The sequence below is a fragment of the Astyanax mexicanus genome, chromosome 4 (assembly GCF_023375975.1).
Source record: "Astyanax mexicanus isolate ESR-SI-001 chromosome 4, AstMex3_surface, whole genome shotgun sequence".
Lineage (NCBI taxonomy): Eukaryota > Metazoa > Chordata > Actinopteri > Characiformes > Acestrorhamphidae > Astyanax > Astyanax mexicanus.
In genome coordinates this window covers 34,298,461-34,309,021 of record NC_064411.1, presented here as the reverse complement: position 1 = coordinate 34,309,021, position 10,561 = coordinate 34,298,461, and positions in this window count along the sequence as shown.

The window sequence follows — 10,561 nt, the reverse complement described above, 5'->3', positions numbered from 1 at the left end:
GTGACATATATTGTGACCTTTCACTTTAACAGACTCTAGGGCTGGCTAAGGTCTCCTTTCTTGTCAGCTTCTTTTTTTTTACTGTTGATTAACACAGAAAACTGACTCGTTGGCTGGGATGTTGCTGTGACAGTCAGTAATCCAGTGGTTGGGCAACACAAAACTATTCACCACTGTGGAAATAATCCAGAAACAAGTGTGTTGAAACAAATTTGACTGTTGGCTTTCGATTGCTTTTAAGCATTCAAAACTATTTTGGCATTGACAGTGACCTGACTCTTCTCCCTGTTAAAACTGCATTGCTTTCTTTATCCAAAACATCGCCTAAATCTACTAAAAAGTCAATTATCTTGTGTGTTGTTTAATTTATTAGTGGAAATGAAGCATTAAGTCACCCGTGAATAATAAAATTAGGCTGTGACGAGTGTGCTCACTTCAAAACAACTCAGGCAGGACTTCTGCCTCAATTGCATTAGTGTGAATACACACTGTACATCTCAGACAGATTGTGGTGCTGGTGTCACGGCCTCGCTGAGTCATACATTGGCTGCAGTGTTGTGGGGCTTGACACACACACACACACACACACACACACACACACACACACACACACACACACACACACACACACACAAACACACACACACACACAGACACACAGCCAACATGTGAAAAAAAAAGAAAGAAAAAATCACTCTTATGGTCATCACCTCTGGTGGCTGGCCAGCACCCCGGCTGCCAAAGCCTGAAAGCCTGAAGCCCTGAGCTGAGGCCAGCAGAGCAGGATGAAAAATGGAGCCTGTGGTTGCGTATGAATCTTGGGAGAGAGAGTAAGCACTGTACTGTACACACATTTCACATTTCGCTCCAAAGCTTTAAAGGGATGGTTTGGCCTTCAAATCAAATTAACATAATTAAACCCCTGAACCCATATGCAGTCCATTAGCTCAGATGTGTTTGGTGTCAAAAGTTTGCTTTGTTAGTTTAGCACTCGATCATCTGACAACATTTTATGCTCACTGGTATCTTACACCCCACCAACAGTCTGTTTTCAGCCTTTGCACCTGCATTGTTTAAACTGCAAAGGCGCTTGTGAATATGTCTACACTGTTGGGCATGGTGTTCTCGAAATGAGCTCGCCAGGCTCGCCACTGACTGACTGAAAACAACCTAGACAGATGTCCAGTCCACCATCAGATGTTCATTGCTATCCTGGCAGTGAATTGTAAACACACGCGCATCCCCCGCTTGTTATGCACACATGGACACACAGCAGAGCCCAAATACAGGCAGCTGCACCCCTGGAATAGCAATCCACTAAAGTCAGAGCGCACCTGGCTCTTAAAGGTAATGACAAATGAAACAATGATTGGTTTATTCCAAGACACACCCATTATTAATTAAGATAATTAGAACATGACTTTTGCGCATTTCGAGACACGCAAAATACATACTCTCATTATGTGTATAAGCCCCTTTTTTGCTGTTCTTTGTTGAGTTTGTGTGTGTGCCATGTCTCTTTTTTTGTTTTTTATAATTTTATTTAACATTTTTCCCATTTTCTCCCCAATTTCTCCCCAACCCACTCATAAGGACTCCCCCTATCACCAGTAATTCTCCAACACACCAGGAGGGTGAAGACCTACACATTCTTCCTCCCATACATGTGAAGTCAGCCACCACTTCTTTTTGAGCTGCTGCTGATGCAGCATTGCTGAGCAGCCAGCTTGCTTGGATGAAAGCGCAGCGACTCGGTTTTAATACATCAGCTCACAGATGCCTTGTGCTGTGGACATCACCCTAGAAGTGATGTGGGGAGAGAGCGCCATCTACCCACCTGGAGGGATCAGGGCCAATTTTGCTCCCTCTGAGTGCTGGCAGCTTAATGGCAAAGCTGCATGAGCGGGGGTTCGAACCTGTGACCTCCCGCTCGGCGCCCCCGTTTTTTTTTAAAATATGTTTTTAATATATATTCTTTTGTATTCTTTTGGATCCTTTTTATTGGAATTAGTTTCTCAGGGGGACGTCTGTAAAAACATTTCACACTTCTACTCAGTAATTTAACTTTTGAATCCAGACTGCAATTTTAAAAAACAGGAGGAACAGTGAGTTTTTAGTCTTTTTCGGTCACGTGACATCGAGTTCAGTAGCTCCTCCATGTCCACTCCCTGTTGTGTTTACATGGATCTCTATGGAAACGCACGTCCAAATTGTCATTACGGTGCATGGCAGTGGACAAATAGCTATTTTTTATAATAATATATAATAATAATAATAATAATAATATAATAACTAAAATTCAGCAAATAGAGTTCAGCAAAAGAGTAGATAATTCAGCCTGTAATTTTCTTAGAGGACGTCTGAGAAAAACACATACATGGTCGTTCCGGATGGGAATAAAATCACAGAGGATAGGGCTTTGGCCAAGTCTCAGTTCTTCTGTTTCTTGTTTTCTCAGTTTCATTTTATTTATCCAGTTTTTGTTATCTTTAGTCTTACCTTTGTGGTTTAGTTTACTTTGTCTTGTTTATTCAGCCAGTATTAACTATCAGCTTTGTCCCTTCTCAACAGAGTTTCTCCATTTTCTCCAAATCCTTTGGTGATATTGTGTATTGTAGATTTCTTTACAATTTCTGTTAAGGGACAATTTCCTGAAAGTGTTCCTCAATTTTAGACACAGATTGGCATATTGGTGAACCTTTTTTATATCTAGCCGTGTGAGTTTGCAAATTGCTGCTATTTCATATGTTTTTGTAAATTTTTGTATTGTTTTTGGGGCGAATTGGAAGACAAAATCTAATCTAGTGTAATTTTACTTAATTTAATTACTCTACAAGTGTTGTGCATGAACACCCAATCTGGGTAAAACCCTGTGACGGCTCTTTTCCATCAGTGCGACTCGGTTCAGTGAGCTGTTTATGGCTTTCTAATACTATCAGAGATTTATTAGGTGTGTTTCTGTTGGCTGGAGCGAACAGAGTGAGTGAAACGAGAGATTGGAAAACACACTTGCTGAAATGATGTGTGTGTTTCTATGTGTGTGTGCTGATATTGTGTGAGCCAAACATCTGTTTCTGCTCTGAACATCTGCCCTGCAAGTTAACTGACAGATGTTTTGCAGACATACAGTATCACCACTGAATTGGGACACAAATGTTTTTTTGGGGGATTTTTTCATAATTAAATTTATTAAAGATCCCTGATATTTGCCTGAAACAATATTGCAAAATGATATATTGCTGTTGCATGGATTATTTAAGCAAGATACCCCTATCTTTCATATCTGCCACACCTGCAGTTTGAGGGCTGAAGATCACAAACAATGCAAAGAACACAAATGTATCTTCATTTGGAAAGAACAATTCTAAAGTTTTAAGAGTTCAGAAATCAATATTTAGTGGAATAACAGTTTTCATGCATCTTGGCATGTTGTCCTCCACCAGTCTTTCACACTGCTTTTGGGTAACCTTATGCCACTCCTGCCGCAAAAAAAATATTAAGAGTATCAAGCAGTTTAGCTTTGTTTGTCCTCCTCTTGATTACATTCCAGATGTTTTCAGTACTATTTATACTATGTACACACTTATTTAGTATTGATATGTTTCTACAATATATTAGCCATATTTTGATGATCCTCATAAGAGGATAATCTTAGATAGCTTGGATTTAAAAAGAAATTCCCTTTATAAAATTCCTTTATAAGTGTTTACATTTTTATTTGTAGATTTGCTTGTAAATCCACAGCACTGTGTTAGGTGTGGAGTGATGCCTCCTAATATCAACATGTTACACACATCATTCCCAGTCCCAGAAGGCCTTGCTCGCCTCAGGAAAGCTCGGAACTACCCATACAGTACCAGTACTGTATGCTGTATTACACATGGCCAGCTGTGTTCGTGCAGATACTGTACAAAAAAAATAAACCTGATAACTGGATGGAGTGATTTAAAAAAAGCTGCTTCAGAAACAACAACAAAAGCCTCCCGAGGGCCAGTGACAGTGACGCAATCACTCCGGCTCATTCGCCTTGGCCTTTAATGGCCTTTTCAGTGCGAGAAGCTTTCTCCGGCCCTCGCTCCGACATGTGAAAAGCAATTGTTCTGCCGCAGGTGGACCGTGGATTCTGGCACGAAAGGCATATGTCACCAGATACTCGGGAGTCAACTCATTTCTGCACATGGCGTAACAGTAATAAGGCTATGGCGGCCTTTCGCTGGAGATGGAAATCTAATAAAGACGCCCTCCAGGCCTAGAGGTGCAATTCAGACTTTTATACCGAGATAAATCGGGCCGAGTGCAGCTCCACAGCATCGTTAACACGCCCCAGAATTTACAGATTAAAAGGCTGCTGTGCTTATTTTTCTCTTTTAAGGAGTATAAACACAATAGTTATACATAGAAGCTTTTGCCTTTAGTGAACTGGTGCCTGATTACAGGTTTGTCCTTTGCTAGTTTTGCTTGGACGAGCACTGAGACCTAAAGCCAGTGCAGCAGTGTGGAAAACTAAGGAGTATTTTGTGACACAAAGTGTACCGAAAGGCTTCTTTCTCTTTCTCTCTTTCTATTTCGCTCTCCACCACATCTACACTGCCATTCAACAGTTTGGGGACTCTTTTAATATCGATTAGCTTGTTTGATCTGTTATTTGGCTTTAATTCCTCACTGTAGGCAATGCAGTTTCTGCAGTTTCTTACTGCATTTCTCAATCAGATATATTCAGCTCTGGAAAAATTAAGAGACCACCTCAGTTTTTGAATCAGTTTCTCTGATTTTGCTATTTATAGGTATATGTTTGAGCAAGACAACATTTCTCCCAAATTCCAAATAAAATTATTGTCATTTAGAGAATTTATTTGCAGAAAATGAGAAAAGGCTGAAATAACAAAAAAGATGCAGAGAAAACAAGTTCATATTCATAAAGTTTTAAGAGTTCAGAAATCAATATTTGGTGGAATAACCCTGGTTTTTAATCACAGTTTTCATGCATCTTGGCATGTTCTCCTCCACCATTCTTATGCACTGCTTTTGAATAAATATATGCCTTTACTCCTGGTGCAAAAATTCAAGCAGTTCAGTTTGGTTTGATGGCTTGTGATCATCCATCTTCCTCTTGATTAAGTTCCAGAGTTTTTTTATTTGGTAAAATTAAAGAAACTTGTCATCTTTAAGTAAAGCTTCTTATGGATAGTATCCCTCCTGGTGAGAGTTTGTTGACTGCTGCACAGGCCTCTGTTATAAACCTAGGGGTAAGTTCATAATTGTTTGTAGTGTGTAGAGTCATTGTGTTAGAGATGTGCTGAAGGACCACTAGAGGGAGCTGCCTATAAAATGGTGTGTTCTCGGTTTCCTAACCATAAGTGGTGCATGTGAAAGAGCTAACTAGTTACTTTTATGTAATGACATGACTGTAATCAGCTCAGTTGTTAATGTTGTGCTTATTGAGATTTTCATACAAGGGGCTTTATTTATATTGTGGAGCTTTCATTGTATTAGACTATATTTTAAAGCTGAGCCAAAGTGGTGGCGCATAAAGTTGTATTTTTGTGGCAACCATTTAGAAAAAAGTATTGAAAAAAATATTGTTTAGGTATCAGTATTGAATTCAAAGTATCATATCAGTATCTGTATAGAAACTTTTAAAATGATACAAAGGCCTAGATGTGACTCTAGCTTTGGTAACCCAAGGGCAGATTAGATAAACTAGTTGTACATATTTGTATTTACTTTCAATTTAAATTTTCATTTTTTTTCATCTTTTTGTTTCAGATTTCTGACTCTTCTGCACAGTATTGTAAATTCAGACTGTCATACTGAGTCTGCTGCAACCAGACCATAAATACACACAGTATGAAGCTTCACACACTGTCTGTCTACTCTGTTACCACAGTGCAGGACACCAATATCCACAAAAAAACCCACCCTCAGTCAGAGAATTAGCAATGCAACGACTCGAATGGCTATAAAGTAATGCAATATGAAGTTATGAAGTGGGCTTGGTCTCAAAAATCACATTTCGGCTCACGTTTTCATACCGAGTGCGTTTGAGCCTTGGCGGTGTCTCTGTTAAACACATTTTCTGCTAAAAAATGGTTCCACCATTATGTGTTATAATCCCTCAAACAGCTGAAGTGAAACGCTAGATGATCCTTGCGGGACGTAAATCAGACCATATTGCCCTTTTTCGGGCATTGGATCTTTTATTTAAGAACGGCCTTGCTTTTAAGCTGCAGCTATATCATCTTCCAAATGATTCCCAGACAGAAGGATCATTATGCATTATGTCACCCTTCGGCTGAGCAGTTTAAAGGAATATTACACCGCAAAGTGATAACACACTGCAGCTAACAGTGAAGGAAGACTAGCTTGGGCCCAATTTGCATTCCTAACGATGTATTAAGCGAGCGATAAAAGCCTAGCCAGCGTATAAATGAAGTGCATCAACAATATTGCCCTCAGTTGACTCAAATGAGGTTTCCAAGAACCGTGTCTGTTGGGTGTCCAGTTATTGGTATGTGGCACAACTGGGATTTCAACCTAAATTCCGTCTGAATGGACCGCCACATTTGTTTGGAGTCCAGTCTGCAATAACAGCAATAATTGTCAAAAATGTGTGCATGTTTCATTAGGCATACATTCAACCGTTTCCACCTGATTGGGCCAGAAATGCATTCGTTTTAATGCTTGAGGTACAACCTAACGTCGATTTTAATTCATGTAGCATCGCTGAACCAAAGCATTCTGCACTGACGTGATCTCACACTACTAAAAACAGGGGTTATCAGGGGTTCTTTTTTAGTCAAAAAAGAAATTATTCTACTGTATATAGAACCATGATCACTAAAAAGTCTTCAATGGATAGCCAGAATTTAGTACTATACTTAGTTTAAATTAGTTTCTTAACCCTGATCTCTGCTCTAAAATTTTATGTTTTACACTGGATCCAACTGATCAGCTAATAAACTACACATTATAGTGTTAAACATTATATATCAGGATATTCATATATATATATATATATATATATATATATATATAGACATTTGGCGAGTTCTCTTGAGTCTCTTGAGCCATGGATCATCTTCATACCAGGCTACATAAGTCTTCTCTGTTCTTGATAGTGTGTAATGTGAGGTGCAGGTGCGATGGATGAGGTATAAACCAATGGATGGAGAGATTTATCTGGAAAGGGTTTTTTATTGAATGATGACGAACTGGAATGAAAATAAGCTAAAATGAAATAGTAGTAACGAGGCTATATTAAAAGTATGATTAAAAAGTAATCTAAAAAATAATTACTCCAGTAAAGTATAGATAACCAAATGTATAGGTAATTAAGGTAATTAAGCATTTGTACTTCATTACTTGACACCTCTGGCGCTGGGTGCACCGTACAGTAGCTGTATAAGGGAAAGCAATGCCTGAAGATGCTCAGAGGCTCATGATTCAGCCGTCGTTGGAATATCCCTGTGTTTTAGGGTAATTTCTAAGAAAAGTGCAGTACAGTTCAGAAAGAAGAAGGGAGGGGTCTTACACTATCTGCGTCACTCTGCTCTCTCTGCCAGGCTTCACCTGCCAAACCAAACAGGCCCCATCTGAAGGGCTTCTTAACTTGGCTCTCAGCTCGCTCTGAAAGAAAAGCGCTTCAGATCCAAACACAGAACAAGTGCAAATATATAACGAGTATGACAAGAAAAACAAACGAAGGAGAGGCCCAGCAAAAGCCGTATCTCACTGAAACACAAGCTTTTCCACTGCGCTCTGAACATCGCGTTCACGTACACGAAGGTTTCTTCTAGTCTGATAGACCTTAAGGGCCTTATCAGCATTTTATCTTGACTCAACTGTAAATAAAGTTCAAGAACATAATGTTCTTCTATGCTAATAGATGATGGGGAACTCTTGGTATCTGCTGTTAGGTGAATTTCGGCCCATAATTAACATGTGGTCTGAATCTGAGCCACATCTGCCATTCACTAGTGGCCAAAATGCTATTAGGAATTATAGCCAAGGAGTGGACCAGATCCAGATGCTGGACATTTAAAATGAATCAATTTTAGAAAATGTTCCTCAATGTAAAGACTTTGGATATTCCACCATCTACAGTACATTATATCTTAATAACAATGAATCTGGAGAATAAAAACATCTGTGCATAAAAACAAGAGTGATGGGCAACACAAAATGCTTGTGATCATCAGGCCCTTAGACTGCACTGCCTTAATACAGGGATGTACTGGAAATCCATGCATGGATGGACACTTTTAAAAAACACTGTCTGCAACCAACAAATGCAAGGCATAAGCAGCTTTCATGTCTGGTAACGCAATATCAATGCTGAACAGTATATATACAGGGGTTGGACAATGAAACTGAAACACCTGGTTTTAGACCACAATAATTTATTGTACCAGCAGGCAGTTCTGGTGGAAACAGGAAGTTGAGGTGCACATTGAATTCTGCTGTGATTTGGGCAGCCGTGGATTTACGTTTTTTGGATACAATCCGGGTTAGCACCCGAACATCCCTTTCAGACAGCTTCCTCTTACAGCGTCCACAGTTAATCCTGTTGGATGTCGTTGCTCCTTCTTGGTGGTATGCTGACGTTACCCTGGATACCGTGGCTCTTGATACATCACAAAGACTTGCTGTCTTGGCCACAGATGCGTCAGCAAGACGTGCACCAACAATTTGTTCTCTTTTAAACTCTGGTACGTCACCCAAAGTCAAAGTGTTTTTTATTGTCATTTCAGCTATATACAGAGTACACAGTGAAACGAAACAACGTTCCTCCAGGGACCATGGTGCACATAAACACAGTGTAAACAGAACAATCGTGCAACAGTACAAAAGTGCAGACAGACAATACAACACAATACAAACAAAGAATAATAAATAACAAGACAGTGTGCAAATTATGCAGTGTGCAAAAAGTGTGCAAAAAAGACCAGTGAGGTAGTAATTGCCTCTATTACACAGTGTGCAATAGAGTCCAGTGAGGTAGTAGGGTTTTTAGTGCTTTCCATTTTCTGGGGTAAGTGGGGTAAGAGTGTGTGTGCATGTACAGAAAAAACATCAGTTCAGTCTCTGCAGTTGAGGAGTCTGATGGCTTGGGGGTAGAAGCTGTTGCAGAATCTGGTCGTGCTGGACCGGATGCTGCGGTACCTTCTTCCCGAAGGCAGGAGGGAGAACAGTTCGTGTGAGGGATGAGTGGGGTCATTCACAATGCTGGTTGCTTTGCGGATGCTGCGGGTGGTGTAGATGTCCGTGATGGAGGGGAGAGAGACGCCAATGATCCTCTCAGCTGTCCTCACAATACGCTGGAGGGTCTTGCGGTCAGAGACGGTGCAGGTCCCAAACCAGGCAGTGATGCAGCTGCTCAGGATGCTCTCAATGGTCCCTCTATCCTGAAGTCAACAACCATTTCCTTTGTCTTGTCCACATTCAGGTGAAGGTTGTTGACTGTACACCAGTCTGTCAGCCGCTGCACCTCCTCTCTGTATGCTGACTCGTCGCCTTTGGTGATGAGACCCAGCACGGTTGTATCATCGGCGAACTTGATAAAGCTGTTAGAACTGTGTTTTGCAGCACAGTCATGAGTCAGCAGGGTGAACAGCAGAGGACTCAGGACACTGCCCTGGGGGGCCCCAGTGTTCAGTGTGATGGTGCTGGAGGTGCTGCCCCCGAACCGGACTGACTGGGGTCTCCCCGTCAGAAAGTCCAGGATCCAGTTGCAGAGGGGGGTGTTGAGGCCGAGCGAGCTTAGCTTCCTGATGAGGTTCTGTGGGATGATGGTGTTGAATGCTGAACTGAAGTCTATAAACAGCATTCTGACGTAAGTGTCCTTCTTCTCCAGGTGGGTGAGGGAGAGATGAAGGGTGGTGGTGATGGCATCGTCCGTGGAGTGATTGGGACGATACGCAAACTGCAGGGGGTCCAGTGAAGAGGGCAGTCGTGTCTTGATGTTCCTCATGACTAGCCTCTCGAAGCACTTCATGATGATGGGTGTAAGTGCAACGGGACGGTAGTCATTGAGGCAGGACACTGTGGACTTCTTCGGCATGGGAACGATGGTGGTGGACTTGAGGCACGTTGGGACAGTGGCGCTGCACAGGGAGATGTTAAAGATGTCCGTGAGAACATCTGTCAGCTGGTCTGCGCACTCCCTGAGCACTCTGCCGGGGATGTTGTCTGGTCCTGCAGCTTTTCGTGGGTTGACACCTGCTCGTCCGGCTTGGGCATGGTCTTTCTCGCCATCGTGTTGTTTTGTGCCTCAAACCGTGCATAAAAGTTGTTCAGGGCATCAGGGAGGGAGGCATCACATTCACAGGACGGTGGCATTGTCCTGTAGTTGGTGATTGCCTGGATGCCCTGCCACATACGCCGCGCGTCACCCGTGTCCTTGAAGTGGCTGTGGATTCTCTGGGCATGTGCGCGCTTTGCCTCTCTGATGGCTCTTGACAGGTCGGCTCTCGCTTTCCTCAGGGCCACCTTGTCACCCACTCTGAAGGCGGAGTCGCGGGTCCTCAGCAGCGCACGTACCTCAGCAGTCATCCAAGGCTTC